Below are 18,123 nucleotides of genomic sequence, written 5' to 3'. Positions count from 1 at the left end.
GTTCTTGGGGTCATAGGCAGCATTCCTCCTCCTCCAAACACGGCGAGTTGTGTTGATGGCAAAGAGCTCCATTTTGGTCTCATCTGACCACAACACTTTCACCCAGTTGTCCTCAGATGTTCATTGGCAAACTTCAGACGGGCATGTATATGTGCTTTCTTGAGCAGGGGCACCTTGCGGGCGCTGCAGGATTTCAGTCCATCACGGCGTAGTGTGTTACCAATTGTTTTCTTGGTGACTATGGTCCCAGCTGCCTTGAGATCATTGACAAGATCCTCCTGTGTAGTTCTGGGCTGATTCCTCACCGTTCTTATCATCATTGCAACTCCACGAGGTGAGATCTTGCATGGAGCCCCAGGCTGAAGGAGATTGACAGTTCTTTTGTGTTTCTTGTTGTCACCTTCTCACCAAGCTGCTTGGCGATGGTCTTGTAGCCCATTCCAGCCTTGTGTAGGTCTACAATCTTGTTCCTGACATCCTTGGGCAGCTCTTTGGTCTTGGCCATGGTGGAGAGTTCGGAATCTGATTGATTGATTGCTTCTGTGGGCAGGTGTCTTTTATACAGGTAACAAACTGAGATTAGGAACACTCCCTTTAAAAAAGTGTTAAATCTTTAAATCATTATAGTCCAGACAGAAAATATTTACACAAGAAGCAACCTAATATCACACAGTCAACCTCTCATTTAATTTAGTACATACATACATACATACATACATACATACATACATACATACATACATACATACATACATACATACATACATACACAGTTGAAGTCGGAAGTTTACATACACCTTAGCCAAATACATTTAAACTCAGTTTCACAATTCCTGACATTTAATCCTAGTAAAAATTCCTTTAGGTCAGTTAAGATCACCACTTTATTTTAAGAATGTGAAATGTCAGAATAATAAGAGAGAATGATTTATTTATTTAAGCTTTTATTTCTTTCATCGCATTCTCAGTGGGTCAGAAGTTTACATACACTCAATTAGTATTTGGTAGCATTGCCTTTAAAAATTGTTTAACTTGAGTCAAACATTTTGGGTAGCCTTCCACAAGCTTCCCATAATAAGTTGGGTGAATTTTGGCCCATTCCTCCTGACAGAGCTGGTGTAACTGAGTCAGGTTCGTAGGTCTCCTTGCTCGCACACGCTTTTTCAGTTCTGCCCACAAATTTTCTATAGGATGGAGGTCAGGGCTTTGTGATGTACACTCCAATACCTTGACTTTGTTGTCCTGAAGCCATTTTGCCACAACTTTGGAAGTAGGCTTGGGGTCATTGTCCATTTGGAAGACCCATTTGCGACCAAGCTTTAACTTCCTGACTGATGTCTTGAGATGTTGCTTCAATATATCCACATCATTTTCCTTCCTCGTGATGCCATCTATTTGTGAAGTGCACCAGTCCCTCCTGCAGCAAAGCACCCCCACAACATGATGCTGCCACCCCCGTGCTTCACGGTTGGGATGGTGTTCTTCAGCTTGCAAGACTCCCCCTTTTTCTTCCAAACATAACAATGGTCATTATGGCCAAACAGTTGTTTTTGTTTCATCAGACCAGAGGACATTTCTCCAAAAAGTACGGTCTTTGTCCCCATGTGCAGTTGCAAACTGTCACCTGGCTTTTTTATGGCGGTTTTGGAGCAGTGGCTTCTTCCTTGCTGAGCGGCCTTTTAGGTTATCCTGCCTGTTTGGTCCTGTCCGGGGTATCATCGGATGGGGCCACAGTGTCTTCTGATCCCTCCTGTCTCAGCCTCCAGTATTTATGCTGCAGTAGTTTATGTGTCGGGGGGCTAGGGTCAGTCTGTTACATCTGGAGTATTTCTCTTGTCTTATCCGGTGTCCTGTGTGAATTTAAATATGCTCTCTCTAATTCTCTCTTTCTGTCTTTCTCTCGGAGGACCTGAGCCCTAGGACCATGCCTCAGGACTACCTGGTATGATGAGTCCTTGCTGTCCCCAGTCCACCTGGCCGTGCTGCTGCTCCAGTTTCAACTGTTCTGCCTGCGGCTATGGAACCCTGACCTGTTCACCGGACGTGCTTGTTGCACCCTCGACAACTACTATGATTATTATTATTTGACCATGCTGGTCATTTATGAACATTTTAACATCTTGACCATGTTCTGTTATAATATCCACCCTGCACAGCCAGAAGAGGACTGGCCACCCCTCATAGCCTGGTTCCTCTCTAGGTTTCTTCCTAGGTTTTTGGCCTTTCTAGGGAGTTTTTCCTAGGGAGTTTTTCCTAGCCACCGTGCTTCTTTCACATGCATTGCTTGCTGTTTGGGGTTTTAGGCTGGGTTTCTGTACAGCACTTTGAGATATCAGCTGATGTACGAAGGGCTATATAAATAAATTTGATTTGATTTATTAAGGTGATAAAGGACTCGTTTTACTGTGGATATAGATACTTTTGTACCCGTTTCCTCCAGCATCTTCACAAGGTCCTTTGCTGTTGTTCTGGGATCGATTTGCACTTTTCGCACCAAAGTACGTTCAACTCTAGGAGACAGAATGCGTCTCCTTCCTGAGCGGTATGACGGCTGCGTGGTCCCATGGTGTTTATACTTGCGTACTATTGTTTGTACAGATGAATGTCATACCTTCAGGCATTTGGAAATTGCTCCCAAGGATGGACCAGACTTGTGGAGGTCTACAATTATCTTTCTGAAGTCTTGGCCGATTTCTTTTGATTTTCCCAAGAGGCTCTGAGTTGGAAGGTAGGCCTTGAAATACATCCACAGGTACACCTCCAATTGACTCAAATTATGTCAATTAGCCTATCAGAAGCTTCTAAAGCCATGACATCATTTTCTGGAATTTTCCGAGCTGTTTAAAGGCACAGTCAACTTAGTGTATGTAAACTTCTGACCCACTGGAATTGTGATACAGTGAATTATAAGTGAAATAATCTGTAAACAATTGTTGGAAAAATTACTTGTGTCATGCACAAAGTAGATGTCCTAACCGACTTGCCAAAACTATAGTTTGTTAACAAGAAATTTGTGGAGGTGTTGAAAAACAAATTTTAATGACTCCAACATAAGTGTATGTAAACTGCCGACTTCAACTGTATATCGTCATGTCGCCCAGCCCTAACCACAAGTAACCACGCCAGCCTAGGACCTCCACATCAGTCTTCTTCACCTGCGGGACCGTCTGAGACCAGCCATCCGGACAGCTGATGAAACTGTGGGTTTGCACAACAGAAGAATTTCAACACAAACTGTCAGAAACAGTCTCAGGAAAGCTCCTCTGCGTGCTCGTCGTCCTCACCAGGGTCTTGACCTGACTGCAGTTTGGCGTCGTAGCCGACTTCAGTGGACAAATGCTCAAATTCGACGGCCACTGGCCTGCTCGGTCCTGATCACTGACAACGATGAGACAGCCTATAGGGAGGAGGCCTTCACGGATGAATCCCGGTTTCGACTTCACCGGGCAGCTGGTAGACAGCGTGTATGGCATTGTGTCAGGCGAGCGGTTTACTGACGTCAACGTTGAGAACAGAGTGCCCAATGGTGGCGGTGGGGTTATGGTATGGGCAGGCATCAGCTATGGACAACGAGCACAATTGCATTTTATATATGCCAATTTTGTCACGAACCGGCTCAAAGTCCGTAACAAAAAGGGAGACAACGTGGAGATTAGGAATAACAAAAATATATTTATTAACTGAGGTAACGTAAATACAACTAACAATGGTGTGTGTAGTCAGTAATCAGTAGTGTAATTGAGTGGTTGCATGCATAAATGTGATAATGATGGGTGTTGAAAGGTGCAATAGCAAACAAAAATGCCATAACCAAAATCTAAGTGTGTCTGCATGGAGAGAGTCTCCTCAAGGAATGGGGAAGATTCGTATTTATCCCGAGACACACCCGGGCGCAGGTGTGTCCCATGTCGCTGACAACCCTCCCAGCTCCTCCCGCCGAACATCCTAATAAGGAAAACAAGAGCAAAGAGAAAGAATACGGCAGACAGAGCGGGGGGGGTCGTCACACAAACAAAATACTGCCCTGTATACTAGCAGAAGACCCAGCCTGCATCCAAAATTGACCCAGCCAGCGTCCCAAATCCATGTGTTCACACTTCCACTTGCCCCAGCCAACCTCGTCCTCCCCAGACCTCAGCAACCTTTGCGCACAGGAAGGAACCTTTAAGAGGAAAGAAGAAAATGAGACCAGAAGAGGACAGACAAGAGCGACAGAACAGGACAATACCAAACAAAATAAACTATGGTCAGTCACGTAGACATTCAGGAACAGGGCGCACGAGAGAGAGCGTCAGCAACAAGATCCAAGGAAAAGAACGTCTCAGGGTCCTTCTCATTAAATTTTGGCAACAACCTTAAGTTTCCAACAATATCAAATGAGTCAGGGAATGACCGAGAGGAGCGACCTCTAGGTAAATCTGGGTCACCTTCCAAGAGGAAACTCTCCCCTGAGAGCTTTCCTTCCCTAACCAACTGTAGCCGCTCTTGTTGCAACTTGATTTTTGCACGCTCCAAATCCTGTGTAAATGCCGATTCCTTTTCATACATTACACGATCATGCTCTAGTTTTAACAGAAGCAGTTACTTCTGTTGTTCAAAAGGCAGACCACTAGATCTAACAGATGGGGGCGGCCATTGTAATGAAACGGGGAGACGGCTGGGGAGGTGGCGAGTCCTCGGCAGAGGCTGCCCCAGTGTTAACTTCTAGAATACCACTCTCAATCAGATTGGCTTTCAATATCAACATAACATAATTTATTTTTTTACATTTATCACTAAATTCAATCTTGTAGTGTTCAGCGATCTTCAAGAGCTGTTCTTTAGTACATAATTCTAACAGTTCCACTGGTGGAAAGCGAATGAACTTGTCCACATTAGACGCCATAGTCACAAGTAAATACAACAACAAACAATAATAATTCTCGCTCTTCCCCTCTGCTGAGCACACCAGACCGGACCACAACAAGAGAAATGACAATCACACTGGGCACCACAGAAGAGAGTTGAGATATATATGGAAATTTCCCAAACCCCACAATAACTCAACCCTAGTCTTCGTGCGGATTTGCGGTGGGTAATTACGCACTGTAGCCCGCTGGCAAGGTAAAAAAAACAAACACCCAGCACGCTGGCAGATTCCCTCCAAGCCACGGATGTGCCCCTGAGACAACTGCTCAGTCCACGGACACCACACAAAAATAACAAACAAAATAACCATGCCCAACGTATTCCAAAGTGAAACACGCCGCTAAGCCTAACAGGGGAAAAAGAAAGACTATAGCTCCAAGGTAGTAAGTGTCACTACCCTACCCAAATCTCCCACTGAGGTACACAGCTGATTGTACTCACTTCCTCAGACCGATGTCCCAACAGCGAGTAGAGTAAGAGTCTCCAGCCTGGGCAGGGGCCTGGAAACTAACCAATGTACTCTCTCCAATGCAACACACAACCAACTATCCACCACAATGGCAAGTTTACCAAACAAACAAAGGCAACCAATACTGGGCACCAAACATTACAACTCAAAAAAGCTGTAACAAAAGATGCAAACAAAGCACCTACAGGGATTTCAAACATAAACTCCACGTTTTCTCCCAAACACAATACCTTCAAGATCCCGGATGAGCCCCCACTTGTCACGAACCGGATCGAAGTCCGTAACAAAAAGGGAGACAATATGGAGATTAGGAATAACAAAAACAATTAACAATGGTGTGTGTAGTCTGTAATCAGTAGTGTAAGTGGGTGGTTCCGTACATAAAATGTGATTATGATAGGTGTTGAAAGGTGCCAAAGTAAACAAACAAAACAGCCACAAAAATGCCATAACCAAAATCTAACAGTGTGTCTGTCTGCATGGAGAGAGTCTCCTCAATGAATGGGGAAGAGGTGTATTTATCCCGGGACACACCCGGGCCCAGGTGTGTCCCCATGTCACTGACAACCCACCCAGCGCCGCCCACAGAAACATCCTAATAAGGAAAACAAGAGCAAAGAGAAAGAATACAGCGGACAGAGTGGGAGGGTGGTCACAATTTGAATGCACGGAGATACCGTGACAAGATCCTGAGGCCCATTGTTGTGCAATTTATCCGCCTCCATCACCTCATGTTTCGGCATGATAATGCACAGCCCCTCATTCCCGAAAGGATTTGTACACAACTCCTGGAAGCTGAAAATGTCCCAGTTCTTCCATGGCCTGCATACTCACCAGACATGTCACCCATTGAGCATATATGGGATGCTCTTGACTGACGTGTACGACAGCGTGTTCCAGTTTCCGCCAATATCTAGCAACTTCGCACAGCCATTGAAGAAGAGTGGGACAACATTCCACAATCAACTCTATGCAATGGAGATGTATCGCGCTGCATGAGGCAAATGGTGGTCATATCATACCAGATACGGACTGGTTTTCTGATCCACACCTCTCTGTTTTTTAAAGGCATCTGTGACCAACAGATGCATACATGTATTCCCAGTCAGGCGAAATCCATAGATTAGGGCATCATTTATTTATTTGTGTTATATTTTTGTTCGGTGTAGATGGGCCACTTTGAAAGGGACTATAGCTCCATCTTGACAAGAAGCTAAATCAATGAAGTGAGAATGTAAAGTGACAATCAGTCCCACCTCTCAACACTAAAATACAATGTAAACAGTTATTTCTTTTAAAATATTATTTCCCCTAAAGTCCAATGACAGTTTTGTTGGAGGTCAGATTCCATGTAAAGAAGATGAAGTTGTTTAATAGAAATCATTATTGTCAGTTGTTAGGCTATAGTCCTGCCATGTCATGTTAATCACATTTTCGCATGGCTTTTTCGCAGGTGTTGTGTCTGCCAGCTCTTACTGCACTTTTCAGTCCCTGATTAGAGGGGAACAATGGAAGAAAAATGCAGTGGGAATTGGGGGCTATAGCCCGTAAATCTGAACGGTTACAACGTCACCTAACACAACGGTATCACATATTGGTTACAAGCGATGACAATGGGACGGAAGTAATCAATCAGGCCAGATAACACTCAATTTAAAACGTAAACTTATGTTGTCGACTGGTAGGCTATCCTAACTTCCCATGAAAGCAATACACAGTGCATTCGGGAAAGTATTCAGACCACTTGACTTTTTCCACATTTTGTTACGTTACAGCCTTATTCTAAAATTGATTAAATTGTCCCCCCCAATCAATCTACACACAATAACAGGTTTAGAAATGTTTGCTAAATTATAAAACATTTAAAAAATGAAATAGCACATTTACATAAGTATTCAGACCCTTTACTCAGTACTTTGTTGAAGCCCGTTTGGCAGCGATTACAGCATTGAGTCTTCTTGGGTTACGACCCTACAAGCTTGGCACACCTGTATTTGCTGATCCTCTCAAGCTGTCAGGTTGGATGGGAATTGCAGGCACGATATAATGAAGCTGCCAGTTGAGGACTTGAGGCGTCTGTTTATCAAAATAGACACTAATGTACTTGTCCTCTTGCTCAGTTGTGCACTGGGGCCTCCCACTCTTTTTTTCTATTCTGGTTAGGGCCAGTTTGCGCTGTTCTGTGAAGCGAGTAGTACAGCGTTGTACAAGATCTTCAGTTTCTTGGCAATTTCTCACATGGAAAAGCCTTCATTTCTCAGAACAAGAATAGACTGACGAGTTTCAGAAGAAAGGTCTTCGTTTCTGGCCATTTTGAGACTGTAATCGAACCCACAAACACTGATGCTCCAGATACTCAACTAGTCTAAAGGCCAGTTTTATTTCTTCTTTAATGAGCACAACAGTTTTTATCTGTGCTAACATAATTGCAAAAGGATTTTCTAATGATCAATTAGCCTTTTAAAATGATAAACTTGGATCAGCTAACACAACGTGCCATTGGAACACAGGAGTGATGGTTGCTGATAATGGTCCTCTGTACGCCTATGTAGATATTCCATAAAAGATCTGCAGTGTCCAGCCACAATAATCATTTACATTATTAACAATGTCTACACTGTATTTCTTATCAATTTGATGTTATTTTAAATGGACAAAAAAAATGGCTTTTCTTTCAAAAACAAGGAAATATCTAAGTGACCCCAAACTTTTGAACTGTTGTGTAAGTATTCAGACCCTTTACTCAGAACTGTCTTCTTTGATATGACACTACAAGCTTTGCACACCCATATTTGGGAAGTCTCTCCCATTCTTCTCTGCAGATCCACTCAAGCTCTGTCAGGTTGGATGGGGAGCGTTGCTGCACAGCTATTTTCAGGTCTCTCCAGAGATGTTCGATCAGGTTCAAGTCCGGGCTCTGGCTGGGCCACTCAAGGACATTCAGAGACTTGTCCCAAAGTCACTCCTGCGTTGTCTTGGCTGTATTCTTAGGGTCGTTGTCATGTTGGATGGTGAACCTTCACCCCAGTCAGAGTTCCTGAGCAGGTTTTCCATCAAGGATCTCTCTGTAGTTTGCTCCATTCATCTTTCCCTCGATCCTTACTAGTCTCCCTGTCCCTGCGACTGAAAAACCTCCCCACAGCATGACGCTGCCACCACCACACTTCACTGTAGGGATGGTGCCAGGTTTCCTCCAGACGTGACACCTGACATTCAGGCCAAATAGCTTAATCTTGGTTTCATCAGACCAGAGAATTAGGTGCCTCGTGGCAAACGCCAAGCGGGCTGGCCACTCTACCATAAAGGCCTGATTGTTGGAGTGCTGCAGAGATGGTTGTCCTTCTGGAAAGTTCTCATCTCCACAGAGGAACTCTGGAGCTCTGTATGAGTGACCATTGGGTTCTTGGTCACCTCCCTGACTAAGGCCCTTCTCCCTCGATTGCTCAGTTTGGCCCAGCGGCCAACTCTAGGAAGAGTCTTGGCGGTTCCAAACTTCTTCCATTTAAGAATTATGGGGGATACTGTGTTCTTGGGGACTTTCAATGCTGCAGAAATGTTTTGGTACCCTTCCCCTGATCTGTACCTCGACACAATCCTGTCTTGGAGCTCTACGGACAATTCTTTCAACTCCATGATTTGGTTTTTGCTCTGACATGCACTGTCAACAGTGGGACCTTATATAGATAGGTGTGTGCCTTTCTAAATCATGTCCAATCAATTGAAATTACCACAGGTGGACTCCAATCAAGTTGTAGACACGTCTAAAGGATTATCAGTGTAAACAGGATGCACCTGAGCTCAATTTCGAGTCTCATTGCAATGGGTCTGAATACTTACGTAAATAAGGTATTCAAAATTAAAACTGAAATACATTCGCTAAAATTTATAAAAACCTGTTTTCGCTGTCGTTATGGGGTACTGTGTGTAGTAGATTGAGGGAAGAAAATAATTGAATCCATTTAGAATAAGGCTGTAATGTTAAAAAAAGGAAAAAGGAAAGCAGTCTGAACACTTTCCGAATGCACTCTAAGTTTGTGGGTTGTGTGCAACGGGTAACATAACACCCAGGGGCGGAAATCCCGGGGGGGACGGGGGGGACACGACCCCCCCATCCTGGGAAAAATATGATTTGTCCCCCCCAATATATCACTGAAACATAACTATGTAATTTAAATAATATTAATAATACGCAATGAAAGCAATTGTGCTGATTATAGACACTTTTAATAGCGCGTTTTTAAGTTTCAAAAGATTGCGACTCCCCCACCCTTTGCCTCACAATGGTTTGATCCACTGCCAGTTCCTTAGCTTGCTATGTAACAGAGAGGTCGTATCTACTGTCTGAAAGGCACTCAATGCACGTAACTGACGTGAGGTTAATCCAGTCAATCGCGCACACACTAGCTGAATATGCAGAGCTAGTGCGCAAATATTAACTATTAAGCTAGCACCTATTCCATTTATGTGGCGTCGTCAAAGATGGAATCTTTTCTATCGTCAATTTATTCCAAGATCAGCATGCAGATGATGTAAGTTAGTGCTTCAAAGTCCCTGTGATAAGGTTAGCGATAAACTGAAATCCAAACTGAACAGAACTACACTCTCTTCTACCATTGTCTTAAATATATTTAATGGTCTCGTTGCAAAAGCTAAATTGTCGCAAGGGAACTTTTATTTATTTATTTTATTTCACCTTTATTTAACCCGGGTAGCAAAGATTATAGCAAACTGAAACGGAATTGGTGCTCGCTAGCTTTGCAAATTCAGCTATTGTTGGAAGCCAGCCAATATGAAACAAACTATTAAAATTACAAAAGGTTGCAGCATATGTTGTGTAAATGGTGAACTCATACAGCTGTCAACTCTTGTCATTTTAATCTGTTTCACATTTGCTAGCTACCTTTTAGATCGAAGCCCAAATAGAATGATAGAAGATGATAGAAGCCCATCTCCTACTGTAAATAACCTACACACTGTGTGTGTAGCCAGCCAGCCAGCCAGGTAGAAAAATGGCAGAAAAATAAGACGGACATCAGAGTATTTTTCAATACACCAAAACGCATAGTAAGAACCCTAGTAGCCTAATATCTCAAAGACTAGTTGATAAAATGTTCATAAGAAAGAAATGGAATTCTAATGGAAATGTTTCACAATGATGTCATTAGGCAGAGCAGGCAACAGATGGCACACAGACAGCAGAGTTGGGGACAGATATGCAGGGACAGACTGGCAGAGACAGGGAGTCTCAGGTAAGTTTGTTGAGTCTTTGTTTGGCAACATTATGAAAGGTTCTCAATTTTTTTGACTTGTAAAATAGGAACATAATTGGAAAATGCCATGGATACCCCCACTCTCAACTTAAACTGGTGACTGAACTAAGATTTGTTAAAGGCAATGGTATTGCTGTTGTGATTAGTTGTGTAGTTTTGGGTACCGGTAGTTAGGAGTACGGCAAACACCTTATTTCTTTGGTTCCTCAATATACATTTACCATATTACAATGTAGGCTATGTGTTACAGCACTACTTTTGGTGTCCCCCTCAGGAATTGCTCTTGAGAAAATGTCATGTAATTGTCCCCTCCAAAGTTGATATCAGATTTTCGCCCCTGATAACACCCCTACGGGTAGCCCAATTTCCTAGAATTTGAATTCAATGAATCGTGCATGCACTGGATTGCAATTCTGGTAAAGTAAAGGAATCCAGTTCAGTTTAATGAATTACAGTGTAGGGCAGGGCTCTTCAACCCTGTTCCTGAAGAGTTACCCTCCTGTAGGTTTTCAATCCAATCCCAGACTTAATTAACCCAACGTTACCCAAACTTGGTGCGCATTTTGTTTTGCCGTAGCACTACTAAGCTGATTCAAATAATCATCAAGCTTTTATTTTTTGAATCAACTGTAGTACTTGGGCAAAACCCCAAACGTACACCCCTTGGGGTCTCCAGCACAAAGTTTGGAAAACGCTGAACTAACCTGATTCAAGTGTGCTAGATTCGGGTTTGAGCAAAAACCTACAGGGTGGTAACTCTCCAAGAACAGGGTCGAAGAGCCCAAGTGTAGGCTATGACAATGTAAAAAGAGTAGGCTAAAACGTGGTCAGCGGCGGATCAAAATAGTTGCACGAAGTCTGGTGAACGGAGGAGTTGTCCATGGAGCTGTCATTCAAGGTCCTTTATTTACCGTGTTAGTAATGAGCACGGAACGGTTCCCAAACAGCTCACTCTAGAAAAAAGAAAAAAAAATTGCCTTATAGGCTATGGCCCAATGGCCCACGCGGAGATGCGGCAATGTTTGTTAGTGAAACATTGACACATATATATATATATATACACTTTTTTTTAAACTAGTAGTCTACATGCATACCCTTTATCGTTTTAGAATTCACCAGCATCACCCAAAACGAATCAACGAAAATAACATTTATTAGCTTGCTTGTGTTCTCCGCAGTCTCTTCTATAAAACTTGACAAATGTACGATATCCTATTTGCATGGCGAATAATTTACGACGACAGTGTTATTCGGTTATGCGCTGGTGTCATCTTGGTGCAATCAATTGTTGCTGTAACCTGCAAGTTCGTGATCACACAAACTTACCTTCCAAGCGCGTTCTGCGGCGAGTAGACGAGATCCCGTCGGAAACATAAGTGGACCGAAGAGTTAACAATCCGTCAGCCCTCCTTCCCTTCCAGTAGGAATTCTCTTCAGGCTATCCCATATAAATCTATCCAGGACTCCGTCTCCACCTAATCTAACAAAAAGTGTTAAGCCAAAGCCTCAATAGTCCGATGTCCACCCTGAAGAAAAACATCAATGACATTTGTATTTTGTGTGCCTGCAATGGGGGTGTTGCAGTTTGTCTTCTGCTCAGATGGGATGAATACAGCGGGGAACACACCACCGGCTATAGCTACCACAGTTCTTACTTGTGAAGTGAAGGCAGCTGCACTGTGCTTTGTATGTAAAAGTGTCAAATAGCAGCATTTCAGACCTTACTAGCTATCAATCTAGTGCTGGGTGAGTGTGAAGGTACCAATCAAATGGAACAGTTCACCCCATGGTCCTAAAGAATGCGGTTATTTCAACATATGTTTGTGCTGAAATAGGGATTTTATGCCATATTTCAAAGGGATTACAATATCAAAGGTTTACAATAAACTATGGTTTAGTAACCCATCTGGTACAATAGGTAAATCCTATACTGAATTGTATATTGACTCACAAATATGACAATTTAATGTTGTGAATGTTGAAGAATTATTGACCTCGGTCTCTACCTCGCTGTTGTTTGTCTTATCAAATAATCCAATGCTGCCCCCAGGTGTAGGCTACACGTCAAACAAATAATAAGGGTTGATGTACTGCAAGTCCTAGGTTTGGAATATTGAGCTTTAATAAGAACTAGAGACAGCCTCCAAGATGGCCGACCATTGTTATCAATTGAATCTACTCATGGTTGCATACACCAATTTGTGGGGGCTGACATCTTGCTATTTCCGGTTTCAGGAGCCATGAATACATGTGCACTAGCACTGGAGCCCAGCCGAGCACAGCCTGGAGCCCTGTGTGTGCAGCAGCATAGTGAGGGAGAAGAAATCTGTAGGCACGAAGTACCACCACATAACCACTGAAAACATGAAGAACATTTTGTGTACGCAAGTTATTCAGGACTATGAGGACAGTGCTTTCGCTTGCTCTATTTGTGCACATCAAATCAAATTTTATTGGTCACATACACATATTTAGCCAATGTTATTATGGGTGAAGCGAAATGCTTGTTTTCCTTGCTCCAACAGTGCAGTAGTATCTAACAATTCACAACAATACACACAAATCTAAAAGTAAAAGAATGGGAGACAGTTGTATAATATTTTCTGTTTAAAGGGACACTGGGATTTTGGCAATGAGGCCCTTTACCTACTTCCCTAGAGTCAGATGAAATCGTGGATACCATTTATATTCAAGTTCCTTTATTGGCATGGGAAACATATGTTAACATTGCCAAAGCAAGTGAAGTAGATAATATACAAAAGTGAAACAAACAGTAAAAATGAACAGTAAACATTACAGTCACAGAAGTTCCAAAAGAATAAAGACGTTACAAATGTCATATTACGTATATATACAGTGTTGTAACGATGTACAAATGGTTAAAGTACAAAAGGAAAGATAAATAAGCATAAATATGGGTTGTATTTACAATGGTGTTTGTTCTTCACAGGTTGACCTTGTGGCAACAGGTCACAAATCTTGCTGCTGTGATGGCACACTGTGGTATTTCACCCAGTAGATATGGGAGTTTATCAAAATCGGGTTTGTCTTCGAATTCTTTGTGGGTCTGTGTAATCTGAGGGAAATATGTGTCTCTAATATGGTCATACAGTGAGGGAAAAAAGTATTTGATCCCCTGCTGATTTTGTACATTTGCCCACTGACAAAGAAATGATAAGTCTATAATTTTAATGGTAGGTTTATTTGAACAGTGAGAAACAGAAAAGAAAAAAAAAAAATCCAGAAAAACGCATGTAAAAATTTTTATAAATTGATTTGCATTTTAATGAGGGAAATAAGTATTTGACCCCCTCTCAATCAGAACGATTTCTGGCTCCCAGGTGTCTTTTATACAGGTAACGAGCTGAGATTAGGAGCACACTCTTAAAGGGAGTGCTCCTAATCTCAGCTTGTTACCTATATAAAAGACACCTGTCCACAGAAGCAATCAATCAATAAGATTCCAAACTCTCCACCATGGCCAAGACCAAAGAGCTGCCCAAGGATGTCAGGGACAAGACTGTAGACCTACACAAGGCTGGAATGGGCTACAAGACCATCGCCAAGCAGCTTGGTGAGAAGGTGACAACAGTTGGTGCGATTATTCGCAAATGGAAGAAACACAAAAGAACTGTCAATCTCCCTCGGCCTGGGGCTCCATGCAAGATCTCACCTCGTGGAGTTGCAATGATCATGAGAACGGTGAGGAATCAGCCCAGAACTACACGGGAGGATCTTGTCAATGATCTCAAGGGAGCTGGGACCATAGTTACGAAAAAAACAATTGGTAACAAACACACTACGCCGTGACGGACTGAAATCCTGTCACACCCGCAAGGTCCCCCTGCTCAAGAAAGCACATATATATGCCCGTCTGAAGTTTGCCAATGAACATCTGAATGATTCAGAGGACAACTGGATGAAAGTGTTGTGGTCAGATGAGACCAAAATGGAGCTCTTTGGCATCAACTCAACTCGCCGTGTTTGGAGGAGGAGGAATGCTGCCTATGACCCCAAGAACACCATCCCCACCGTCAAACATGGAGGTGGAAACATTATGCTAAGGGGGTGTTTTTTTGCTAAGGGGACAGGACAACTTCACCGCATCAAAGGGACGATGGACGGGGCCATGTACCGTCAAATCTTGGGTGAGAACCTCCTTCCCTCAGCCAGGGCATTGAAAATGGGTCGTGGATGGGTATTCCAGCATGACAATGACCCAAAACACAAGGCCAAGGCAACAAAGGAGTGGCTCAAGAAGAAGCACATTAAGGTCCTGGAGTGGCCTAGCCAGTCTCCAGACCTTAATCCCATAGAAAATCTGTGGAGGGAGCTGAAGGTTCGAGTTGCCAAGCGTCAGCCTCGAAACCTTAATGACTTGGAGAAGATCTGCAAAGAGGAGTGGGACAAAATCCCTCCTGAGATGTGTGCAAACCTGGTGGCCAACTACAAGAAATGTCTGACCTCTGTGATTGCCACCAAGTACTAAGTCATGTTTTGCAGAGGGGTCAAATACTTATTTCCCTCATTACAATGCAAATCATTTTATAACATTTTTGACGTGCGTTTTCTGGATTTTTGTTGTTGTTATTCTGTCTCTCACTGTTCAAATAAACCTACCATTAAAATTATAGACTGATCATTTCTTTGTCAGTGGGCAAATGTACAAAATCAGCAGGGGATCAAATACTTTTTTCCCTCACTGTACATTGGGCAGGAGGTTAGGAAGTGCAGCTCAGTTTCCACCTCATCTTGTGGGCAGTGTGCACATAGCCTGTCTTCTCTTCAGAGCCAGGTCTGCCTACGGGTGCGTGCTCAGCCCACTTTCTCAATAGCAAGGCTATGCTCACTGAGTCTGTACATAGTCAAAGCTTTCCTTAAGTTTGAGTCAGTCACAGTGGTCAGGTATTCTGGCCAAATAGCATTCTAGTTTGCTCAGTTTTTTTGTTAATTCTTTCCAATGTGTCAAGTAATTATCTTTTTGTTTTCTCATGATTTGGTTGGGTCTAATTGTGTTGCTGTCCTGGTGCTCTGTGGGGTGTGTTTGTTTGTGAACAGAGCCCCAGGACCAGCTGCTTAGGGGACTCTTCTCCAGATTCATCTCTCTGTAGGTGATGGCTTTGTTGTGGAACTATTTTCTGGATTATTGGCCTAATTCTGCTCTGCATGCATTATTTGGTGTTCTACGTTGTACACAGAGGATATTTTTTCAGAATACTGCATGCAGAGTCTCAATTTGCTGTTTGTCCCATTTTGTGAATTCTTGGTTGGTGAGTGGACCCCAGACCTCACAACCATGAAAGACAATGGGCTCTATAACTGATTCAAGTATTTTTAGCCAGATCCTAATTGGTATGTCGAATTTTATGTTCATTTTGATGGCATATAATGCCCTTCTCTGTCTTGTATGAAGGAAGTTAGAGGTAGTTTTTTGAGCCAATGCTAACTAGCATTAGCACAATGACTGGAAGTCTATGGTTACCTACTAGCATGCTAGTAGATACCCATAGACTTCCAGTCATTGCGATCATGCTAGTAGATACCCATAGACTTCCAGTCATTGTGCTAACTCTAGTTAGCATTGGCTCGAAAAACTACATCTAACTTCCTAAATACTGGACACAGAGACATGAAAATGTTGAAAACGTTACTAAAAACGTATGCAGTTATGATATACCTATTAACAAAGCAAGCTTATAATTCGAGCTGTGTCCCAATTAATCAGTCGAGCTATCAGTACAGTCACCTTGTATAACAAATACTGGACATAGACAGTATTTGATAAAAGCTTTTTGTACTATTAGTGTATCAATGACACAAGGATTCTATAAGACGCTACCAACAACATCATGTATAGCCACTGACATTTTGTGTGATGTCAAACCAATAATAGCAGCAGTGTCTGTATGGTTTTCTGTGACTACATGGGGACAATTCTCTATAACCCCAGCCATATCTCTTCAACCTGTCTCTTCCACATAAGTACAGCGTTAGGTACTTTATGTCCTGCTATTCAAAACAATCCACAATTGCTTAATTAGAGTAAGAATGGTTCAAATAATATTTATATATTTGTCTGTCCCACTCACCCTCTGAATGGCACACATACACAATCCATGTCTCAATTGTCTCAAGGCTTAAAAATCCTTCTTTAACCTGTCTCCCCCCTTCACCTGCACTGATTGTAGACCAGCTGGCTGGTGTGTTGACGGACATAGTCAATCTCTCCCTATCCCAGTCTGCTGTCCCCACATGCTTCAAGATGGCCACCATTGTTCCTGTACCCAATAATGCAAAGATAACTGAACTAAATGACTATCGCTCCGTAGCACTCACTGCTGTCATCATGAAGTGCTTTGAGAGACTAGTCATGGATCATATCACCTCCACCTTACCTGTCACCCTAGACCCACTTCAATTTGCTTACCGCCCCAATAGGTCCACAGACGATGCAATCGCCATCACACTGCACACTGCCCTATCCTATCTGGACAACAGGAATACCTATATAAGAATGCTATTCATCGACTACAGCTAAGCGTTCAACACTATAGTACCCCCAAGCTCATCATTAAGCTTGAGGCCCTGGGTCTCAACCCCGCCCTGTGCAATTGGGTCATGGACTTCCTGACGGGCCGCCCCCAGGTGGTGAAGGTAGAAAACAACATCTCCACTTTGTTGATCCTCAAGCTTGGGGCCCCACAAGGGTGCGTGCTCAGCCCCCTCCTGTACTCCCTGGTCACCCATGACTGCGTGGCCATGCACGCCTCCAACTCAATCATCAAGTTTGCAGACAGTAGTAGACTGTGAGGGCTCTCGGATTGTGGTCTCAGGAGAATAACCTCTCACTCAACGTCATAAAAATAAAGGAGATGATCGTGGACTTCAGGAAACAGCAGAGGGCGCACCCCTTATCCACATCGACGGGACAGCAGTGGAGAAGGTAGAAAGTTAAGTTCCTCGGCGTACATATCACTGTCAAACTGAAATGGTCCACCCACACAGACAGTGTGTTGAAGAAGGCTTGTCACCTAAAACCCTCACAAATATGTACAGATGCACAATTGAGAGCATCTTGTCGGGCTATATCACCGCCTGGTACTGCAACTGCACCCCCCACATCCGCAGGGCTCTCCAGAGGGTGGTGCGGTCTGCACAACGCATCACCGGGGGCAAACTACCTGCCCTCCAGGACACCTACAGCACCCAATGTCACAGGAAGGCCAAAAAAATCATCAAGTACAACAACCAACCGAGCCACTGCCTGTTCACCCCGCTACCATCCAGGAGGAGAGGTCAATATAGGTGCAGCTGGGACTGAGAGACTGAAAAACAGCTTCTATCTCAAGGCCATCTGACTGTTAAACAGCCATCACTAGCACAGAGAGGCTGCTGCCTACATATAGACTTGAAATAAATGGAACGCTACTCACTTTAATAATTCCACTTCAATAATGTTTACATATCTTGCATTAC

General features: G+C 43.2%; 1 protein-coding gene across 1 annotated transcript in view; it reads right to left on the bottom strand.

Moving 5' to 3' along the window:
* Window positions 1-12,775, bottom strand: part of LOC106576724 (synapse differentiation-inducing gene protein 1) — a 51,715-nt gene extending 38,940 nt beyond the window's left edge. Inside the window, exon 1 of the mRNA XM_014154069.3 lies at window positions 11,974-12,775. The gene's annotated coding sequence lies outside the window, so the exon portion shown is untranslated. The remainder of the gene's footprint in view (window positions 1-11,973) is intronic.
* Window positions 12,776-18,123: the final 5,348 nt, after the last annotated feature.

The sequence above is a fragment of the Salmo salar genome, chromosome 18 (assembly GCF_965601325.2).
Source record: "Salmo salar chromosome 18, fSalSal1, whole genome shotgun sequence".
NCBI classification, from domain to species: domain Eukaryota; kingdom Metazoa; phylum Chordata; class Actinopteri; order Salmoniformes; family Salmonidae; genus Salmo; species Salmo salar.
This window is presented reverse-complemented; position numbering and strand designations above follow the sequence as displayed.